The sequence below is a fragment of the Hemiscyllium ocellatum genome, chromosome 47 (assembly GCF_020745735.1).
Source record: "Hemiscyllium ocellatum isolate sHemOce1 chromosome 47, sHemOce1.pat.X.cur, whole genome shotgun sequence".
NCBI lineage: Eukaryota > Metazoa > Chordata > Chondrichthyes > Orectolobiformes > Hemiscylliidae > Hemiscyllium > Hemiscyllium ocellatum.
This window is the reverse complement of record NC_083447.1, coordinates 24,197,824-24,219,336: the sequence shown is the minus strand read 5'-3', so window position 1 is coordinate 24,219,336 and position 21,513 is coordinate 24,197,824.

The window sequence follows — 21,513 nt, the reverse complement described above, 5'->3', positions numbered from 1 at the left end:
TTTTACCCAGGGTGAAGGATTCAATAACAAGAGGTCATGCTTTCAAGGTGAGAGGTGGAAGGGTTAAGGGGGATACACGTGGCAAGTACTTCACGCAGAGGGTGGAGGGTGTCTGGAGCGCGTTGCCAGCAGAGGTGGTAGAGGCAGGCACAGTAGATTTATTTAAGACGCGTCTGGACAGATGCATGAGTAGGTGGGGAGCAGAGGGATACAGATGCTTAGGAATTGGGCGACAGGTTTAGACAGTACATTTGGATCGGCTTAGGTTTGGAGGGCCGAAGGGCCTGTTCCTGGACTGTAAATTCTCTTTGTTCTTTGTAAGCACACGCGTTGAAAAGGCAACACTCCATGCAGTTGCAGTGATGTTAATGTTGTGTCTGTTGGTGAGCTGAAGGATATTTATGACTTCAATTATTGGAGTTTCATGATGTTATGAGAACTAATTACCCAAATTGCCCCCAAATACCATAATGACCATTGATATCCTTTCTATTCTTACTGCAATAAAATCCTGGCAATTACAAACTTTTCAATGTTTCCTACAAAATTTCTAATTTATTGTTTTGGATTTCCTTTTTGTTTCTTTGGATATAGCAGTGAAACCAGTCCACTTTTAATGTAGGAATTCATTGAAGGTGTTGTGCTTCTCGCATCAAAGGCAATGCACAACAAACTATTAAAGTGACAACATGGATCTCATGTTCACATCATAGTTCAAGTGTTATGGATTCAAACCCAAACCCCAAAACTTCCACTTCCAATATTGTAGAGTCTGGTTTTGTTTATCACATGACTTGTTAACTGCAAGCTGCATGTCATATCCAATAGATTCCTCTATTCCTGATGAAGGGCTTTTGCCCAAAACATCGATTTTCCTGCTTCTCGGATGCTGCCTGAACTGCCGTGCTTTTCCAGCACCACTCTAATCTAGAATCTGGTTTCCAGCATCTGCAGCCCTTGTTTTTGCCTACTATTAATGTCTCCCTCATAGTACTTCTTCACAAGTGGAGGCAAGGTCTCATCAGTGTGCTGAGATGAATATTCTTCACTAATTGAACATTATTAATGTAACAGCTTTTCACAATTACAACACTGCTGTTTATCATTTTCTCTCTTTCATTGTTTTCCTTTCTATTTCTTCTTTTTCTTGTTTCTTTCTGGTTTATTCCATTGTCCTTCCTTTGTTTGTTTCTTTCCCATCTTTCTTTTTCCCTCATTTCCTCCATCAATTCATTCTTCCATTCCTTTCCTTCATCTATTGTTTCCCTTTTCCCTTTCTATTTGCCTGTTCTTTTCTTTTATTTCAAAATATCCATAATCTGTCAGAGCATCAACAGAGAAAGGAAACAACAAGACATCTTCTGAACACAGTGACCAAAACCAATGGTTCCACAGAACGGATATTTTGGGAAACATTGGTGAAAATGCAAGAATCAAAGCCAAAACTGAAACTCATTCAAAAAGAAATTCAGAGCAGAGGTATTGTGCAGTCCAAGTATTTCTAGCAATCAAACATGGTTGCCTCTTTAATGGGTGAGGCTGCCGCACACTACTAATGAAATGAAACATCTTTCCCAGGTTTTGACTTGCTTTATAATGCACGCATTGGAGAGATGAAGGAGAGTTATCAGATCACCTCAAAGGTAAGTCAAAATAAAAGTCATCGTTAATCATAAAAACGTACTGCATTAATTAAGTTCTAACATTTTATTTGTGTCTCACATTTCATCACTGAAAAGAAATAAACCCTCCAAATTATTACCATGAACTGTTTCTATAAAATGCAATCAAAATTACAACTAGAAGCAAATGAACTGGAACCTGGGCATGGACAGTGTTCCATCTGCCACAAATTATATGCCACATGTGTGATATTGAGCTTTGTTGGAAATTGTTGAATGCTCATTTTGATTTTCCCAGCTGCTGAAAAGAAGCCTTGCTTTTACTGTCAATACTAGGCCTTAGGATGCCTTTATGCAAATGTAAATCTCAATATCGCCAGAGTCTCAGAGTCTACAATGTCTGTATTGGGCTGGAGTCACACAGAGCTCCAGACCCAGCTAAAGCTTTAATCAAATACATGACAGACTGAGAAAAGGTGATGTCATTTATACGATCAGAATTGTTTCTAGACTAGTTACTGATGAAGTCAGATCTATTGAATACAGAAGTTAGAGTGTGGTCCCATAGTGTAGACAGACTGAACTGATATGTATGTACTGATTGAAGAAGGTTTTGATTCATATGTCGGCTGTACCCTGGGCAATGACTTGAAACACACATTGACCTAAAAAAGTTGAGGATATGGGTCACATATAGAAACAGAATCTTTAAACATCCAAGGATCGTATTTCTACCAACTGCATATGTACGAGAGTTCAACATGTATCAGATTGCACACATGTTGTTTGGGCATTGAATGAAGGCACAAATAGGGCTACAATGATATTAGCTTGCCCTAATTGATCAACCAGGACTAGATAAGGAATTGTTTTTCAAGAAGTCACATATCCCAGAAACACATTTCTACACACAGTGCTGAAATATTGGATTTGTGAAGAGCCCATATTTGAGGAAATCTAACTGACGTAGAGTGGCTGTGTCAAAGACTGTACTCAATTGACTGGCCAGGCAATTAGTTGACTTGAAAACATATTTCGGCTCATATCTAGATAATATTTGCTTCATCTATGTCTCGGACTTGTTAAAACATGAAATCAAATATGGGGTCAAGCTGGGTATAGGTAGATTTACATGAAGATTCAGAATAGATAGGGAGTCCATTCACATACAATACTGCACAATGAGAGGCTTCAGCTTTTGCACTGAAATGGACAATGAGTTGATAAAATTGGTGGAAGATCCCAATGTGATCCTTATACATTGACAGTGTTATTTTATAATTATGGTTCACATAGCACATTTAATTATATCATTGGTTTGTCATCCTGTTTCCAACATTAAGCATTGAAAAAGTGAGTGTTATGCACAGTTCCTATTCAGCCAGTGGGCCATATGTTTACATTAGATATAAATTGTCTGAGATTGAAGCAGACATCAATCTTATAAACACTCTGATACTATCTGCATTGGGGACAACAGACAAAACAAAAATGAATACAGTAAATAATAATAAGTGAACAATGCAATAATATTTGGCTTCTCAGATGTTCCAATGTTAAATTCTCCTCAAATGGAGATGGAGATGACAATAGAGTGGAGGGGCTTGTCTGTTATAATGTAAAATCTACTATAATCCATCTGATTCTCCCTGATTTATATTTCATTTAATTCAGCATTTATTAGGCAAGATTAATTTCTAGCACGGCGTAGTAAAAGTTGGATTCGACTCACATATTTTGTATTGCTACCCAACTCAAACTCCTCCTTGCTTTTCATTAATTGTTTTAATGTAGTTAATTAACAAATAAGAACAATGCCAACATAATTTTGATCATTGTCATGAAAGTATACATGATCAACACAAGCAACACCACCTCCAGCAAACCGAGCATGTGGTCAAACGCACAATCAAAGGGAGACAGCAAAATAATTACCATTTCCCTCACTGATCGATATACAGAGCTGATCATTATTTCCACTCTGCCTGATCGGAGAGTTGTGGAACATGAGCTCCTTTCCAGAGGTAAGGAATATGAAGAATGGCAGCGGAAGTACGTCACCAGTGAACTTGAAAAAATCCGGATTGATCAACTATTCAGGAGCAGTATTGGCCACTCGAGCCTGTCTGGCACCATGGTGGTTAGCGGAGTGGCTGGCATTGGTAAGGCAACAATGATACCGAGGATGGTCCATGAATGGGCAGCAGGAAACATCAATCCTCAGTTCCAATTTGTTCTACATTTCACATTTCGCAATCTTAATGCCATCAACAGAGCCGTTTCTCTGACCGAAATTGTATTGGATCAGTACTCTTATTTAGAAAAGATAATTGAAGATATCTGGATGAAACCTGAATATCTTCTCTTGGTTTTTGATGGATTAGATGAGTACAAACACCAGATTGATTTCACTGGCCGCGTGGCTGGTGATGTCTCTGCGAATCACTGTGTTGCACCTGACTGCAGATGTGAAGATTTTGAAATGGTGCACTCCCTGGTACAGCAACAGCTGCTCAGAGGTTGTTCTGTGCTGGTTACCAGCCGGCCGACTGCCCTTGACTCATTGGAAAAGGCCAACGTCAACCTTTGGGCTGAGATCCTGGGCTTTTCTTGCTGATGAAAGAAAAGAGTTTTTCAGAAAGTTTTTGGCAGTGAGCAACTCGCTACCAATGTCTTCAAACACGTCGAGGAGAATGAGATCCTGTACACCATGTGCTACAATCCTTCATATTGCTGGATCATTTGCTCAACCTTAGGCCCACTCTTTACACAGCTGAAGTGCAAGCAACCTCTTCCCAAAACCATCACTCAACTTTTCTCCATCTACCCTTCCAATCTCTTGGACAACCACAAGCGAGATGTTGAGGACCAGCGGATGGTTTTACAGCGACTCGGGGAGTTGGCTTACCAGGGAGTTTCGAAAAGGAAAATTGTTTTTAATGAGAATCACTTCATTCAGCATCAGCTGGAGTCCAGCAAATTCATTTCAGGATTCATGATGGAGATCTTGGAAAGGGATGACACAGCTAAAAACATTGTGTACACATTTCTCCACCTTACCATTCAGGAATTCTTGGCCGCCCTGGCTCAGTATTTGAGTCCAAAGCATCAGAACGTGGTGGAAATGCTTCACTATGCTTTTAAGAAGGATGATGGTCGGTTTGAGATTTTTATTCGATTTTTAGTTGGTCTTTCAACACCCACTTCATCCCGAAATCTGGAACCATTCCTGGGTCCGCTGTCTCATCACACGACCTGTCAGGTGATAGACTGGCTGCAGGCCAATGTTCAGGCAGAAATCAAAAACATGGACAGAGTCACTGGAAAGAGGAAACTGCTGAACATATTCCATTATTTGTCGGAATCTCAGAATAGAGCTTTAGTTCAGAAGACCATTGGATATGTGGAACGTTTGAACTTTGGGGACTCCAATCCAAAGAATGCACTGAGATTGAACCCAATGGACTGCTTTGTAATGTCTCATGCTGTACAACTTTGTGAATCAGTGATGGAGTTGAATTTGGAGAAATGTTATATTCAGGAGGAGGGGATCAAACGATTGGCCCCTGCAATCCACAAGTGCAAAGTTCTAAGGTACGTATTGATCTGGGTGAAATTAGATTACATGTCGGCAATGACCCATTGATTTTCTCTTATAAATTCCACCTGATATGAATTTCATAGGATCACAGAATCTCTACAGAGCAGAAAACGGTCATTTGGACCATCAACAACCCTCTGAAGTGCATCCCATCCAGACCCCTCCCCTATCCCTGCATTTCCCAAGGGACATGAAAGACTACAAAAAAGATTTAGAAGGAGGTTGCCAGGGTTGGAGCGTTTGACCTATAGGGAGAGGCTGAATGGACTGGGACTGTTTTCCCTGGAGCATTGAAGGCTGAGGGTGACCTTATAGAGTTTATAAAGTCATGAGGAACATGTTTAGGGTAAATAGGCAAGGTCTTTTCCTTGGGATCTGGGAGTGAGAGGGGAAAGATTTAAAAGGGACTTAAGGGGCAACTTCTTCACACAAAGGATGGTGTGAGTATGGAATGAGCTGCCAGAGGAAGTGGTGGAGGCTGGTACAATTACAACATTTAAAAGGCATCTGGATGGGTATGTGAATAGGAATCATTTAGAGCGATATGGGTCAAATGCTGGCAAATTTGATTAGATTAATTAAGGATATCTGGTCAGCATGGATGAGTTGGACCAAAGGGTCTGTTTCCTTGTTGTACATCTCTCTGACTCTATAACCCATCTAGTCTGCACATCCCTGGACACTATGGGCAATTTAGCACGATCAGTCCATTTAACCTGCACATGGTTGACTGTGGGAGGAAACCGGAGTACCCAGAGGCAACCCACGCAGACACTGGGCGAATGTGCAAACTCCACACAGACAGTCACCCAAGGGTGGAATCAAACCCAGATCCCTGGTGCACTGAGGAAACAGTGCTAACTGTTGAGCCACTTGTCACTATAGTAGTTGAATCACAATTACTATTCATTTGTTATCTGAGAGTCAAGGAGTTTTCCATGCTTTTTATTTATTTTTAACGCTACTACCGCATTGACCTTGATACTGAGTGCTCTAACTATAACAAAAAAAAAGCACCAGGCTAACTGAGTTGGTCTTACACGGAGAGACATTCAAAGCCACAAGGAGTCTGGCAGAGTCTTTAACGAGTGCTATGACAAGGAAACAAAGAACCGAGCCAAATCAGCGTACCTCTGTGTTCACAACAGAGTAAGGTTAAAACCTTCAAAGATTTTAACCTCAACAATTCCTAACCAGACTTTATAACCAATTGCTGCTCTGTTGATTATGAAACCTAGACGGTAGGTTAATAACTGAAACAACAAAGAAAAGCAATTTATTACCAATATAGGACCTTTAGCAGAGCAAAATTAAACAACAAAGTTTGAAACCAGTAACCTTATTTTCAGAGCAATTCACACAAAAGACAGACAAACAGACAAATAAACACAGTGAAGGGATAAGTAAAATAAAGTAACAAAACTGGCCAGATTAAGTGGTTTTCATATCTTATTCTCAATATATGTTGATGGTTTCTTTGTTAATTTTCTGAAGATATCGATCTGTGCCACCTTTGAATTCACTCTGAGGACTGAAATTCTGAAATAAAGTGGAAGGTTAGGCAGGGAGCATTTAAATCTTCATGCTGTAACATCACTAGCCAAGTTCATTCTCTCAAAAGCACAGTCCCAAAAACCAATTTAAACCATGATCTATGCCTATGTTTGACCATCTTGTTCTCTCCCAGAAACAAATGGAAATTGCTATTCTGAGGAAAGCTCATTGTACCGAAATATATCTATCCACATATGCTGCCAGACCTGCTGTGCTTTTCCCTCAATTTTTGTTTTTGTTTCTAATGTCCAGTATACACAGTTCTTTTGATTTTATGTTCTATCCCAGGCTTGTTCACAACAATTCCCAGGTACTGGCCTGATCAATTCCCAAACATCTCTTATCTGGTTCAATGTGCTGCTCTCCCACTGTGCTGAAACATCTACAGGATCCTATTGATCAAGAGCAAACCTGCCATTAACTGTGAGGCCCCACCTCGCAAACAAACAGCAGCTTGTTTGTTTTGTTGAAACACAAGTTGATGTTCACAATCCAAAGATCATTTCCAGCTCATTGCAGGTCACAGCTACAAATCAAAATTGATAAAATAATAAATTAAACGAAAAGAAAAGTTGGCGAAGGTTCGAACACTAATCCTAAGAGGCCCTCAATTAAATGAACAGACCTGGTGTGTGACTGAACACAGTTCACTGACAGAGAATAGCAATCGAGATCAGGTGGCAAATCAAACTGCGAACCAACCTCTGTCACCAATTGTGTGCCATTGCAGAGATGAATATCATCCTTTGTAGTTTACTTTTACAAACCAAAGCTAATCTGATATTGTATTTGACCCAACCATTCACTAGATAAATAGAAAGTGAATGCTGCACCTAGTTCAATGCAGAATACATTGCTAACACAGCAAGGCTGCCATTCATGTATCTGAAACTGTTACGGGTGAGTGTCAGGATGGGTTTGAAATAGAGGTTCAACAGTCTGTGATTTACACGAGGCATGATCTGCCCTTTGTGGTAGCACAAAATTAACCATTCACCTCAGCAGCAGGGAGATTGGGCAGCTTATCGCCACATATTTTACATGACTGTTGGGATGAACTATTATCCATTCTGCTTGGAACTGAAAACATGGCTTGTGTATTGTTAAATACATCAGAGAAGCAGGAATTTATTGATTGATTGATGTCTATAAGTCTTTTTCTTTGTGTTATCCAAGCAGGGCAATAGTGCCTCACAATTAACCATTGTTTTTACTCTTTGCTGGATCACATATGGATGAGTTCAATGGAATATAATTGCACAAATGTTTTAAAAATTTGGATATAAGACAATCAATTTTCTGTCTTGCGTTCAACTTGTCATAGAGTCAAATAACATGGAAACAGATCCTTTGGTCCAACCAGTCCATGCTGAACGTAATCCCAAACTAAACTAGTCCAACCTGCTTGCTCCAGGCCCATATCCCAAACCTTTCCTTCTCATGTATTTATCGAAATATCTTTTAGAGTCAAAGGGTCATAGAGATGTACAGCAGGGAAACAGACCTTTCGGTCCAACCTGTCCACGCCTACCAGATATCCCATCCCAATCTAGTCCCACCTGCCAGCACCCAGCCCATATCCCTCCAAACCCTTCCTATTCATATACCCATCCAAATGCCTCTTAAATGTTGCAACTGTGCCAGGCTCCACCACATCCTCTGGCAGCTGATTCCATACACGTACCACCCTCTGCGTGAAAAAGTTGCCCCTTAGGTCACTTTTGCCCCGTGTCTGCGTGGGTTTCCTCAGGGTGCTCCGGTTTCCTCCCACAGTCCAAAGATGTGCCGGTCAGGTGAATTGGCCATGCTAAATTGCCAATAGTGTTAGGTAAGTGGCAAATGTAGGGGTATGGGTGGGTTGCGCTTCGGCGGGTCGGTGTGGACTTGTTGGGCCCAAGGGCCTGTTTCCACACTGTAAGTAATCTAATCTATATCTTTCCCCTCTCAGCCTAAACCTATACCCTCTAGTTCTGGACTACTCAACCCCAGGGAAAAGAATTTGTCTATTTAGCCTATCCATGCCCCTCATAATTTTGTAAACCTCTATAAGGTCACTCCACAGCCTCCGATGCTCCAGGGAAAACAGCCCCAGCCTGTTCATCCTCTCCCTATAGCTCAAATCCTCCAGCCCTGGCAACATCTCTGTAAATCTTTTCTGAACCCTTTCAAATTTCACAACATCTTTCCGATAGGAAGGAGACCAAAATTGCATGCAATATTCCAACAGTGGCCTAACCAATGTCCGGTACAGCCGCAACACGACCTCCCAACTCCTGTACTCAGTACTCTGACCAATAAAGGAGAGCATACCAAACGCCTTCTTCGCTATCCTATCTACCTGCGACTTCGTTTTCAAGGAGCTATGAACCTGCACTCCAAGGTCTCTTTGTTCAGCAACACTCCCTAGGACCTTACCATTAAGTGTATAAGTCCTGTTAAGATTTGCTTTCCCAAAATGCAGCAACACGCATTTATCTGAATTAAACTCCATCTGCCACTAATTGCACCCATATCCACCACTTCCTCAGGAACTACCCTCTGAGTTTAAAAAAATTTCTTCTTGTGACTTTTTAAACTCTGTCTCCTCTCACCTTAAAAATGTGCCCCTAGTCTTGAAATCCCCCATCCTCAGGAAAAGACACCTACCATTAAGCCTTTTTAGACCGCTAATGATTTTATAACCCTCTGAGTATCCCTCTCAACCTCTTATGCTCCAGTGGAAAAAAATCCCAGTCTCTCCAGCCTCTCCTTTTAACTCAAACCTTCCATTTCAACAGCTTCCTGGTAAACCTTTTCTGAACCTTCTCCACCTTAATAATTTTCTTCTTTTACCTAAGTGACTATAACTGGACACAGTATTCCAGAAGAGGCCTCACCAGTGCAAACTTCAAAGAATTATGTACCTGAATTCTTAGCTCCCTCTGTTGTACAACACTACCCAAAGCCCTCCCATTAACTGATTAAACTCTCCCCATGTTTGTTGTCTCAAAATGCATTTATCTAGATTGAACTCCATCTGCCATTTCTCAACCCGTTGACGCATTTTGTCAAAATCCCTTAGAAAATCCTCTTCTTTATTATGCCACCAATTTTGATATCATTTGCAAACTTACTAACCATGCCTTCTGTATTTTCATCCAAATCGTTTCTATAAGTGACAAACAAAAGACAAGCCAGAACCGATCCCCGTGAACATCAGTGGTGACAGGCCTCCAAGTCTGAAAAACAACCCTCCACTTTGTCTCCTGCTGTTAAGCCAATTTTGTATCCAATTGGCAAGCTCTCCCTGAATCCCATGTGTCCAGTTTTGGGTTAAAATATATATTCTATTTCCAGGTCATAAAATGGCTAGTGCATAATAAGACCATCTGGCCAATTATGTCTGCACTGGCTCCTTAAATGGCCTACACACTTCATCCTATTCCCCATCTCTTCCCTCAAAGCTATCACATGTTTTCTCCTTCAGGTATATATCAAATTCCTCTTTTCAGAGTTGTGCTGGGTTGTACTGTCAATAGCCTTTCAGTCAGTGAACGAGTAACAGCAATTTACTGAGTAAAATATATGATAAGAACTGTACACCTCTCAATTTTCACCATTCAAGCAATTAATCTACTGTTTGAAATATGTGTTCACTGGTCACCAACTAATTCAGTGAGAATAGTTATGCAAGATTTCCATCTGTTTTCTAATCCTGCACAACACTGTTCTATCTGCCCATGCCTCAGTGTGCCAACGAGAAACAATTGGGTGGAGATTCTGTAAGGTGAAGTTTATGTTATGTTAAGTTAATCGGAGAGATTTCCCACTCCTTGTTTTTTTTTCTTCTTGGCTGTTAGGCTGAATGACAATAACATTGGAGATACAGGAGTCAACATTTTGTCTGCATCATTGGTGCATTCGGAATGCAAAACAAAGCGATCGGAGTAGGTAATCTTCCCAACTTTAACCCCAAATTTTATGTGCAATGATTTGTGGCAAAGTTTTGATGAAGCAAATAGAAACAAAACCAAAGCTTTTGGAACAGATTCAATTCTGTAGAAGGGTCACCAGGCTCAAAACATTGACTTTGCTTTCCCTCCACAGATGCTGCAAAGTTTCTCCCAGAAATTTCTGTTTCTGATTCGAGAATATCAATTTTTCTTTTGCAGGCATCGCTGGTTTAGATATCATTGGACTAAACCGTAATGCCAACTACAATCAGAACCTCACTTGTATCCGACGCAGTAAATCAAAACTCCAGAGTTAATTGAGACTAACCGACCAGTTTGAAAATATATGATAAAAAGTGACCTGGTATCTGCAGAAAGGTGGTCAACAGTATCAGTCCCACAGTAAAACCAGCATATTTACACAGTTTCTGTACAAACCCACTTACCCGGAATACCAATGATGGCCAGGATCGTGTCATATATTTTGTTGACATTGCGAATAATTCCGTGCATTTTCAGACTGTATTACTCTCCTCGAACAACCCGACTGAATTAAACTTGGAGTCAATTAAGCCAATCATCTATATTCTCTGGAAATCTCCACAGGAACATTCAGATTGCAGCATTTTCAAAGATATTGTGTTCAGTTTGGATACAACTGGATAATTTATTTGAATCAATGATTTTTTTTGTTGCAAAAGTATGCAGCACTTTATGAAATAATATGTGCAATGCACTCCATTAAAGTCCATTTCAAATCATACAGAACAGAAAAGGCAAAGTGACCATAGTCCTGATCTCTATTAGACAGAGGTCACTGGTGGTGGTTTAACCTGAAGATCATGACATCTCAAACAAAGGGAAAGATTGAGAAGGAGAGTCCTTCTTGGTAACCTCAGCCAGGGTGCCATTTGAACTTCTGCTGTTAGTATTACAAGCCAGCTGCCCTGCCAACTGAGCTAAACCAGTTGTTCAGGGCTGTGCAGGTTAGGTGCATTAGACTGGGGTAAATGTAGAGTAGTAGGATAGGGGAATGGTTACTCTTCAGAGGCTCAGTGTGGACTTGTTGGGCCGAAGGGCCTGTTTCCAAATTGTAGGGATTCTGGGAAAAAAAAGGCAATTGCGATTGTTGGCCCTTATTTCAAGGAGGTTGGAGTATAAGAGTAGGGAAGTCTTCCTGTAACTGTACAAGGTGCTGGTGAGACTACATCTGGAGTACAGTGAACAGTTTCAGTCCCTTTATTTAAAGAAAGGCATCATTCCATTGCAGGCAGTTCAGTGAAGATTCGCTCGGATGATCCCGAGAATGGATGGATTGTCTTATGAACAAACATTAAACAGTTTGAGACTGTACTCACTGGGATTCAGAAGAATGAGCCGTGATCTCATTGAACCTTAGGCTTTGACAGGGCAAATGCAGGGAGGATGATTCCTGTCATGGGAGGCTTGGCCAGTTCACCAAATCTGCACATCTTTGGAATGCGGAAGGAAACTGGAGCATCCTGAAGAAACCCACAGACACAAGGAGAATGTGCAAATTCCACACAAACAGTCACCAGTTTGTTGATGGCATTTGGAGGTGGCAGAAATGGGGCTAAGGTAGTGTAGAGATACCTAACTCAATTCTGGTTTTCTTCCATTGACCAGTCCCTTCCCACTTACATTTATAATTTCTCTGATACTTTATGTCAGTTTCAGAAGTTCCAGTTTGCAGGCTGTAGCCACCTCCCCTTTACTGTGGACAAGCAATTCTTTCTCCATCCATCCCATCAGGGTGGTCTCAGGGCTGTCTGCTTCTTCCTGGAAAAATGGCCTGATGGGCCCTACCCACCACCACCCTCCTCCACCTGGCTGAGCTTATCCTCATCTGAACAGCTTCTCTTAATGGCACTCACCTTCTTCAGGTCAGAGAGGTGGCCATGGATACCCACACGGAGCCCAGTTATGTTGTCTCATTGTGGGGTATGTGGACAAGGGAAGAAAAGCAGAATTGAGTTAGGTTTCTCTACACCCCATAAACCCCAATTCTGCCACCTCTGAATGTCATCAACAAATATGTCCTCCCATCTCCTCTCCTCCCGTGTCAACCTTCTGCAAGGACTATTCCCTCTGGGAGACTCTGGTGCACTCTTCCTTCATTCTGCAACCCCAGAAGGTGGAATATCTGTCCATTTACTACCTCCATCATCAATATCTCAGCGGCTAAACACACCTTCTAGATGAAATCATGCTTAATCTATACTTCACTCGATTTAGTTTACTGCAATCCCTCCTCAAAATGTGGTCTCGACTACACTGGGGAAACAAAGCATAGTCTGGGTGACTGCTTTGCAGAACATCCATGTTCTGTGTGCAAAAAAATGTCCCTGAGCTTCCAGTTGCTTGAAACTTCAGCATCCCATCTTGCTGTCTGGCCTACATCACTGTGTCAGGCTTGCTGCATTGTTCCAGAACAGTGCCTCATTTTCTATTTGAGAGCTCTAGAGCCTTCTAGACTCGGAGTTCAACAATTTCTTCCCATTCCTTCTCCCATTCCTTACCCCAACCCCAAGCCTTGTCCTTGCATGGTCTGTTATTACATACAACCCATTATTAGCCATTAGTTTATCCCCTATTAGCTATTTGATTTCCCAGGCTGCTCCACTTCTCCGTCTGCCCAACTGTTTATCTCTCTCTCTCTGGGCTTCATCTCCACTTTACTCCTTCCCTCCCTCACCCCCAACCCACTCTATCTTCTGCATAAAAAAACAACACTTTCCTAGTGACTAGCAGCTCTGTGGAAGAGTCGCTGGACCCAAAATGTTAAATCTTGATTTCTTTCCACAGCCACTGCCAGACTTGCTAAAGTTGGTGATATTAGATTAGACTAGATTACTTACAGTGTGGAAACAGGTCCTTCGGCCCAACAAGTCCACACCAACCCACAACCCACCCGGACCCATTCCCCCCTTCACCTAACACTACAGGCAATTTAGCATGGCCAATTCACCTAACCTGCACATTTTTGGACTGTGCGAGGAAACCGGAGCACCTGGAGGAAACCTACGCTGACACGGGGAGAATGTGCAAACTCCATTGACAGTCACCTGAGGCGGGAATTGAACCTGGGTCTCTGGCACTGTGAGGCAACAGTGCTAACCACTGTGCCACCGTGCCGCCCAGACTTGCTAAAGTCTTCCAGCAAATTCTGTTTTTGTTGGTGATATGTTGTGATTTGTTTAATTAAATGCTGATTGGAAGCTGCTGCTGGTCCAGACCAGTCATGTGATGCTGAGTAACCGAGGGGCATCGCAATTTGCTGAAACGTTGGGGTTTCCCGAAGTCCCAATGGAGGCTTTGATTACAGAACGTTTAGGGGAAATCGATGGCAGCAAAACCTCCAAGCAGCTTCCACCCCAGTGGATTCGCAAATGGAAGTGTATTTAATTCTATCTTATTTTGTTCATTAAACTATACCTCTTACAGAATCCTGTACAATGATTTTTATTGACCTCAGTATCATTATGGTTATGGGGTTTTAGTGTGGGCTCATTTGATATAATTAGCATTTCTTACAATATGGTACTTGTTTGAATCAAGTTGCCTGTTACCTTCCCTGTTTTACTGTAGTGTTAAATGTGGAGCTGAAGTTGAGCAGGATTTTCTGAATTCCCGTATCAGCAGAATCTGAGCCAAAATGTAGAAAGAAGCACGAGCCTGGGTTCTGGCCAGAGCTACTTTTACACTTGGATGTTATTCATTCACCCTCCATTTGCCTAAAATAGTCACATTCGCAATAGTGTTTATCACATTGTACACAGATCCTCAGAACACGGTCACCGGGCATGTGATATCAGAGTTAATCACTTATACTTGCAGTAACCAGCAGTTTCCTTCTGCTATGTTAAAGTTTTAGGTGAAAGTGAGGACTGCAGATGCTGGAGATCAGAGTCAAGATTAGAGTGGTGCTGGAAAAGCACAGCAGGTCAGGCAGCATCTGAGGAGCCGGAAAATCAATGTTTCGGGTAGGAGCCCTTCATCAGGAATGAGGCTGGGAGCCTCCGGGATGGAAAGATAAATGGGAGGGGTGCAGGGATGGCGAGAAGGTAGCTAAGTGTGCAATAGGTCAGAGAGGAGGGTGGAGTGGACAGGCAGGAAGGAAGATTGGCTGGTGGGACAGGTCATGAGGAAGGTGCTGAGCTGGAAGGTTGGAATTGGGTAAGGTGGGGGGAGGGGAAATGAGGAAATGGTGAAGCCCACATTGATGCCCTGGGATTGAAGTGTTCCGAGACGGAAGATGAGGCCTTCTTCCTCCAGGCATCGGGGGGTTGAGGGAGTGGCGGTGGAGGAGGCCCAGCACCTGCATGACCTCGTCAGAGTGGGAGGGGAGTTCAATTTCTGCCGTCACTCATAAAAGACTTTATCTTTGTGACTAAGGCTATGCAGGAACGTGAGCATAACTTCAGTACACCATGCACTAACTTCATGTCCCGAAGTTTGACTATCTGCGAACAACATTATGTCATTATTGGAGCATTAACACTTGCTTCCATTCAAGTGGACAAGTAAACGTCATTTTAACCTAGTTGCTGTGCTTAATTGGTTAAAGCAATTTAATACTGAAGGGCTGTACACTGATACTTTATATATATGATTTCCAATTTCTTAAGCTTCATTTTTGGCTAACATAGTGACCATGTGCTATTGCATTAGACAGTGTTGGGAATGTGGCCTGTGCCACTTCTACTGGAGGCATAACTAACACCTTGGTCGGCTGGATTGGTGATAGCCCCTGCATAGGTGAGCAATTCCTCTTGTTGCTTGCATGGTATTCCTAACTTATCTGCTTTTGCATGCTCTATCCATGCAGTCACAGAGCAAGAGAAACCAACTTCCATTCACTGAGAGTGGAGCAAAAGGGAAGTTGGAGGGCTTGAGGGAGACTGGGGGAGATGTGGAGGTCAAGGAACTATAGGAAGCAGGGGAAATGGAAGGATTGGTGAATAGGGGGAGAATAGGGAATGGGGCTGAATTCTGCCGGGGAAAAGGTAAATGGAGAAGGAGAAGAGGGACACTTGGAGGGAAGTCCCATGTGGAACTAAACCACCTTTTATCAACTTTCATTCCTCCATCAAATACATCCACTGGCCACTCATCCTGCTGTCAGTGGAGCCTATTTCTTTTTCTATAAATAGTTTCTATCAAATCTTCCCTTCACCTACTCTGTTGTCAGAAGAATATTCCTAGCTTCTCTTGGTTCCAACTATTCTTGCTATCATCCTTTATCCTCAATACCATTTCAGTGATACCCCTTTTTGTGCGTTGTTATTCGTCCTATATTATGTTACCCTGTGTTGAGCAGAGTTCTCTGACTGGGACTTAACCAATGATTTTTTTCAAAATTGGGAGGAAATCTTTTGCTTTATCTTTGCATCTATTTGCTCCTTCATAATGTCAAAGGTGAGAATATTTGCTGATGATCGTGCAATGTTAAGCACCATGTGCAGCTCCTGTCCTTACTGTATCCTGGAGCCACTTGTCAAGCTGTTGCTTCCAATTCTGGAATCTCCATCATTGAAATAGACTAACTTGACAGATGCATTCACATTCGTGTCCTACCTTAATTTGGAACTAGATTGGTATTCCTGTATTGTCACTGAATCAAAGTCAAGGAATTCCCTGCCTAACATCAGTATAGATGCATTTTCACTGGATAGACCAGTTGTTCAAGTCGGCAACTCACCAGCACTGTCTCAATGGAAATGAATGACAAGCCTTGCTAGTGTTGGCCCTGTTGATAAACTGCAAGTTAAAAACAAGATTGCTGGAAAATCATGTATCCATAACCTCTCAACACAAATGGAGCTCCATTTCAGGTGCATTGTTTGTAGATATGTTCTATGTTCAAAGTTATTATACATCTCTGGAGCAGGTGGGATTTGATCCCAGGCCTCCTTGACAAGACACACGGACTGTACCATAAGAGACCTTCAAATTATGGATTTATCAGGTGCAATTTTGGATTGATTGTCTAAGCTATGTTATAACTCAGTCTGTAGAGGGAAGTAAACGTTTTGCCTTGGGAGCAGAGCATGTTAATTGGAGCAGTTCTGGGAACGTCCTTAAAACAGGTAAACATCTTACAACTCCGACAACTTTTCATAAGACAACAGGTTTTAAAACTAAATTGGTTGGTCAGCTTGTCTGAAACATCCTACAAAAGCAATAAAAATCATACTAAATATGAAACCTTTCTGCCTTCTCCCCATGCTCAGTAATTGGACTGCATTTTGCAGCTGAGAATGATGTAAAAATGCTGAAAATGTGTTGCTGGAAAAGCGCAGCAGGTCAGGCAGCATCCAAGGAGCAGGAAAATCGACATTTCGGGCATGAGCCCTTCTTCATTCCTGAAGAAGGGTTCATGTCCGAAACTTCAATTCTCCTGCTCCTTGGATGCTGCCTGACCTGCAGCGCTTTTCCAGCTCTGATCTCCAGCATCTGCAGTCCTCACTTTCTCCTAGATGATGTACAATGTCCTGGACTAAAAACTTTTTAAATTGATTAATGGTTTTGCTGCTTTTAGTTTAGAAGTTTCCAGACACAGCGCTTCCACTGACTGCCTAATTTTACAATATCATCTCAAAAGGTCTCTTCTGTTTTGAGCAACTGACTATGCAGACATTGGAAAAAAAATGATGTTTTGCAGTGCCCTTCCTGAGTGACTTCTGGATTCTCACCAGAAGTGAAATTCACTTTGAGTATATTCTGTCTTCATTTAGATCTCCATCTGACCTGCATCTTTATATCCAAGGCCTTTCCAAATGCTCGTTCCTTTTCAAAAAACATTGAGCAAAGAGAGTTTTAACTACTTCAAGTTAAAGTAACAGTGGTGCAATATGGTTTGTATTTTGAAATACTTCCATTGGAAGCTTTGATGAACGAAAGAGTAACAGGGATTTTAATGCTTGGCTTTTTTTTAAACTGAAGACAATTCTTTGATAAATCTAATCTAATCTAAAAATAAAGTGACAAAGTTGATTGATGAGGGAAGGGCTGTAGATGCCATGCTCATGAACTTCAGTCAGGCATTTGATGAGGCTGATGGAGAAAGTGAAGTTGCTGTGGCTCCAGGGTGTATTAGCTAGATGGATGGAGATCTGGCTGGGCAACAGGAGACAGAGAGTAGCAGTGAAGGGAGTTTCTCAAAATGGAGAACTGTGACCAGTGGTGTTCCACAGGAATCCGTGTTGAGACCACTGTTGTTTGTTATATACATCAATGATCTGGAGTGATATATAGGTGATCTGATTTGCAGATGACACTGAGATTGGTGGGTTAGCAGATGATGAAGGGGACTGTCAGAGAATGCAGCAGAATATAAATAGATTGGAGAGTTGGGCAGAGAAATGGCAGATGTAGTTCAATCCAGGCAAATGTGAGATGATGCATTTTGGAAGATCCAATTCGAGAGCGAACTACACGGTAAATGGAAATGCCCTTGGGAAAATTGACGTACAGAGTGTTCAAGCCCTGAAGATGGCAATGCAGGTCGACCGAGTGATCAAGTAGGCGAACGGCATGCTTTCCTTCATCGGACATTGTTGAAGAAAATCTCAGATGCACACCTTGGGAATTGACCAAGCTTATTACATCTCATAATATGTCATGGGTAGCAGCCAGTCCATAAAACAAATGGATCGCGACTGCGTCGAAAAGCTCCAGTTCAGTGGGGATTTATAAATGGCCCAATGACAATTTGCTTAACTAGACTCAGTACCACAAATTCACCACTAGATGGCCGACTTACACTTGCATGCAGCAGAGTTGAGACCTTGCCAAGAGTGGGGTATTAATGGTGCATTGTTCTCAGGGTGTGTGTCAATACTCTGTATTCACATGCTGATTAGAGACAGTCTCCAGATAAGGCAGTTCATGAGTCATGCGAGAAAGCATACGATCTCAGAGATAAGGCAAGTCTATTTCTAGAGCAAATTATACAATAATGGAAGAGAAAGTTAAAAATCAGACAACACCAGGTTATAGTCAAAGAGGTTTATTTGGAAGCACTAGCTTTCGGAGTGCTGCTCCTTCATCAGGTGGTTGTGAAGTATAAGATTATAAAACATCAGTCTTTTTCAATATATCATTTCAGTTACATCATACTGTAAACTTTTGCTAAAAATTCTGTGTCTTACGATCTTATATTCCACGACCATCGAAAGCGCTGTGAAGGCTAGTGCTTCTAAATAAACCTGTTGGACTATAACCTGGTGTTGTGATTTTTAACTTCGAACTGAATGCAATATTCTAAGTATGGCTTAACCAACATAATATAAAGCTGCAACGTGACATCCTGACTCTTGGACTCAATGTCCTGACCAATACTGGAAATACGACACACACCTTCTTAACACCCTACCTACATGTGAGGCCACTTTCAGGGAGCTACAAACTTGAACCCTAATATCCTGCTGTACAACGATATGTTCAGGGTTCTGCCCTTAACTGTATACTTTTCCTTAACATTTGATCTCCTAAAGTGTAGCACCTCACACTTAGACGGATTAAACGCCATCTGCCATTTCTCCGCCCATATCTGCAACTGATCTATATGCCGCTGCATTCTCTCACAACCTTCTACAATATCCACAACTCTACTGATCTTTGCATCATCTTCAAACTTACTAACCCACCCATCTACAACTTCATCCAAGTCATTTATATCTGTTACAAACAGTAAGAGGTCCCAATATGATTCCCTGCAGAACGCCACTAGTCACCGTTCTCCAGCCAGAAAAACACCCTTCCACAACTACTCTCTGCCTTCTATGGGCAAACCAATTCAGAATCCATGCGGCCAAGTTACCATGGATCCCATGCATTATACTCTTCTGGATGAGTCTACCATGAGGGACCTTGTCAAAAGCCTTACTAAAATCCATAGAGACAATATCCACCCGCTCTACCCTCATCGATCACCTCCTCAAACAATTCAACCAAGTTAGTATGACATGACCTGCCCTACACAAAGCCATGCTCACTGCCCCTAATTAGGCAGTGCTTTTCCAAATGTGCTTAAATCCGATCCCAGAGAATTCTGTCAATAGCTTCCCAACGACTGATGAAGGACTCAGTCGTTTTATAATTTCCTGGATAATCCCTAATTGCAGTCTTGAACAGAGGAACAACATTAGCTGCTTGCCAGTATTCTGGTACCTCTCCAGTGGCCAGTGTCATGGTCAAGGTCCCAGTAATCTCCTCTCTTGCCTCACTCAAAAACCTGGCATAGATAGCATCAAGCCCTTGTGACTTATCAAACTTAGTGCTCTTCAAAAAACCCAATATCACTTCTTTCTTGATCTCAAAATGCCCTTGCATATCAGCATGCTGAACACTAATCTCACTATCCTCTAAATCCTTCTTCTGGGTCAATACTGACACAAAGTACTCATTGAGGATTTCACAAGCCTCCAAACACAAATTCCTCCTTTATTCTCAAATGGTCCTACCTTCTCCCTCGTTATCCTCTTGTTTTTATTTTTTTAATGTATGCTTAGAATGCCTTGGAATTCACTTTAAACCTATTTATCATTTTCATGGTTCCTTCTTGCTCTACTAATTCCCTGCTTTCTTTATATTCTTCACAGTCCTTACCCAATTTTAGCTTCCTAAACCTTCCATTTGCTTTTTTCCTTTGTGAGTAAATTCACAACCTCCCTCTTTATCCACGCTGCCCTTACCTTGCTATCCTTATCCTTTCTCCTTACTGGAACATGCCGGTCCCAATATTGACCCCTTGGGAACTCCACTCCAAATCTTCCTCCAGCCAGAAATATATCCACTGACCATTGACTCGCTCTTTCCTATCACTCAGTTAATGTTGTATCCATGTTGCCCGTGCCTCTTGTACCATGACTTATAATCTTCCACACAATTTGTTGTATGGTATCTTCTGGAAATCCATGTTAATCACATCAGTAACATTGTCCTCATCAACCCTTTCTGTTAAGTTATCAGAACACTTCAGCAAGTTAGTTTTATACAATTTCCATTTTTTAACCAACCCACCTTTATCCATGTGATTATCAATTTTATCACAATAGTTGTTTCCAGAAGCTCTCCCAACACCAGTGTTAAACTGACAAGGCTGTGAGTTCCAGGATTAATTTACAAATCTTCACAGAACAAGGACATAATGTTGATAACCCTCCATCTCCTGACACCTCCTCTCAGTCCAGAGGAGACTGTAATGTTATGGCCAGTGCCCCTCTCACTTCAATCAGAATCCTTGGATGTATCTCATCCTGATCTGGTGTCCTGTTAACCCCGAGTGCCAACATCATTTGGACAGGTAATTGGATAGGAAAAGTTTCCTCCTCAGGGTATCCGCACATTAACAGTTGACTGATTAGTATCATAGCTGTTTTCTTACCCTCAGTGGAAAGACTTAAAAATAAACTCTTATTTCTCTTCAGCACGAGACCCCAGACCGCGACCTCGCGCAGAGTCGGTTAAACGGCAGCGGACTCGAGACCCTGCGTGACAATTCAGGGCGGGTCTTTGCTCTCATCGAGCTCTGATTGGTCAGAAAATCTGTCAATCTCGTGCTATTAGCCAATAGAAGTGCGGTCCCGCGTTGGGAACGTCATCTGGAAGTGAATGTGGATGAAAAGAGAAGTCGCTGGAGAAACTCGGCAGGTTTGGCAGCTTCTGTGGAGTTAAAACAAAGGTAACGTTTCAGATTCAGTGACCCTTCATCAGTACTGAAAGTAGCTCGGAAAAAAGTGCAGTTAGTGGCTCTCACTCCTGCAATAGGTGGAGATGA